Source organism: Penaeus japonicus, unplaced genomic scaffold, assembly GCF_977035675.1.
Source record: "Penaeus japonicus unplaced genomic scaffold, GWHDUDI00000001_assembly GWHDUDI00000029, whole genome shotgun sequence".
Lineage (NCBI taxonomy): Eukaryota > Metazoa > Arthropoda > Malacostraca > Decapoda > Penaeidae > Penaeus > Penaeus japonicus.
The window spans coordinates 29299360-29301859 of record NW_028234431.1 but is presented as its reverse complement, the minus strand read 5'-3'; the positions used below and the strand labels follow the sequence as shown (position 1 = coordinate 29301859).

Here is a 2500-nt window from a genome sequence, read left to right as displayed (position 1 = left end):
CCTCCTCCTCCACTTTCCCCCTCCCCCTCTCCTCCTCCTCCCTCCCTCCTCCTCCTCCACTTTCCTCCTCCTCCTCCTCCCCCCTCCCCCTCTCCTCCCCCATCCCCTCTCCCCCTCCCCTCTTCCCCTCTCCCTCCCTCCCCCTCCCCTTCCCCTCCCCTTCCCCTTCCCCCTCCTCCTCTCCTTCCTCCTCCTCCTCCTCCTCCTTCTCCTCCTCCTCCACCTCAAGACCTTGTAAAAAAATAAAAACACCCATATGTCCCCATCGAAGAAGAGAACCAGCCTGCATGGAAGTCGGAGCGAGCCAGCCAGCGAGCCCCCAGCCGGCGAGGAGAGCCCCGGTGGGACGGTGGGTGGGTGTGTTGACCCAAAGGACAGGAGCCTCTATTGAATGTCCTTTTACGTCGTCTTGCATAATCTTATTAGGTGCTTGCCCCCCTGTTTGGAGGAGTGGAGGGAGTGGGAGATTAGGGGAGGAGGAAGGAGAAGGAGGAGAAGGAGAAGGAGAAGGAGAAGGAGAAGGAGAAGAAGGGGAAGAAGAAGAAGGGGAAGAAGAAGAAGAAGAATGGGAAGAAGAATGGGAAGAAGAAGGAGAAGAAGAAGAAGAAGAAGAAGAAGAAGAAGAAGAAGAAGAAGAAGAAGAAGAAGAAGAAGGAGAAGGAGAAGGAGAAGGAGGAGAAAAAGAAGAAGAAGAAGAAGAATGGGAAGAGGAAGAAGAAGGGGAAGGAGAAGGAGAAGGAGAAGGAGAAGGAGGGGGAGGAGGGGAAAGGGAGATAAACAGAGAGAGAGAAAGGATGAAAAGACGCAAAGAGTGAGATAATTTTTTTTTTTTTCGATAGGGAGAAGAGGGATTATAGATGTCCACGTTTTTTTTTTTCGCTCATCGTTATGTTATGGTCATTTGTCGCCTGGTTTGTTCGTTCCCCTTGCCTCTGAATACGGAACTCGTGTGTCGCTAGGGGGAGCCACTTCGTTACGTGGGCCTTCCTCTTCTTCTCCTCCTCCTCCTTCTTCTTCTTCTTCTTCTTCTTCTTCTTCTTCTTCTCCTCCACCTCTTATTTCTCTTCCTCCCTCTCCCTCCCTACTCCTCTTCTCCCTGCACTTCCCTCACTACTCCTCTTCTTCTTCTCCTCCTCCTCCTCCTCCTTCTTCTTCTGCTTCTTATATTCGCCCCCTCTTCCTTATCCTCCCTCCTAGTTCTCTTTCTTATTTGCCACCACTTCCCCCTCCTCATCCTTCTTCTCTATCAACATCTTTTTCTTCTTCCATCACCACATCCTCCTCCTCCTCCTCCTCCTCCTCCGCCGCCGCCGCCGCCATCTCTTCCTCCTCCTCCACCACCTCCTCCTTCTCCTCCACCTCCACCTTTTCCTCCTCCTCCACCTCTTCCTCCTCCCCCCTCCCCCCTCTTCCCCTCCCTCCTGCCGCCCGTATATGGCCCGCTTGGCATATTTCGCCCACCTGCGTTACGACGGCCGCCCACGAAGAGCAGTTCCCACATCTTCAGGAGTTCTCAAGGCGACCTGTCCCGTCATGCAGTAAAAAGCTCCCAGCCATAACGCTTAACTAGAGTGACATCAAGACACTGCATGAACTGGGGTGTTGCCATGTGTTGGTGTGTGCCGGCGCGGGCGTGAGAGATGGTTGTGTGGGCGTCGGGGAGCCGTGCCTGAGGGGCGGGCAGGAGTGAATCATTAGAGCGGGCCTCGCCTCACAACCTTCACAGGATAAACTTGTTCTGGGGGTTTCTCTTTAAGGCGAACACGAGGTCGCGTCCCTTTTGTTTACATGCGGCTTCGATGTCTTCGGCGGATAGGCCTAGGCTGCAAGTGATAAGCAAAGGGATTTAGCTGCGATTAGCGGAGTCTTCAGGAGGCTAAGAGAAGATGGGAATAAAAAGGAAGAGTGAGTGAGTAAGTGAGAGAGAGAGTAGAAGGAGGGCGGGATCGTGTGTCTCCGTGCACGTGGTTCACAGGCGGTTGGGGTTCCTGCCCGGGTCTAGGTGGCGGGTCGTTTTGGCGCGAGAGTGAGAGGTTTTTTTTTCCCAATCATGCTGCCACTGTTGTAGTTGTTATCGTTATCATCACCACCACCACCATCATCGTCACCATCACCATCACAACCACATCATCATCATCCTCATCATCATCACCATCCTCATCCTCATCCACATCACATCACCATCCTCATCCACATCACATCACCATCACTATCATCATCACTAATATCACCCCCAGCCTCATCTCCTTCCTCATGCCCCACGCCACGGATTGGTGATTGGCGTGTGGTGGTGGGCGTGACACCCAAGGCCACGTCAGCCCATCATGCTAATCACTCGCCGTCAGATTAAGCGTCGGGATACACGGGACGGGCGTGCGGGCGTGCGGGCGGGCCTGCGGGCGGGCGGGCGGGCGGAGAATGTCATGCGGAATAGAGTCCCTTGGTGTGGGTTGTTGTTGTTGTTGTTGTTGTTGTTATTGCTCTTGTTGAGTTTGTTTGT

The 2500-nt window shown here is 53.8% G+C and overlaps 1 protein-coding gene across 13 annotated transcripts in view; it reads left to right on the top strand.

Moving 5' to 3' along the window:
- Nost (Nostrin) overlaps window positions 1-2500 on the top strand; it is a 168077-nt gene that overhangs the window by 157082 nt on the left and 8495 nt on the right. The window lies entirely within an intron of this gene.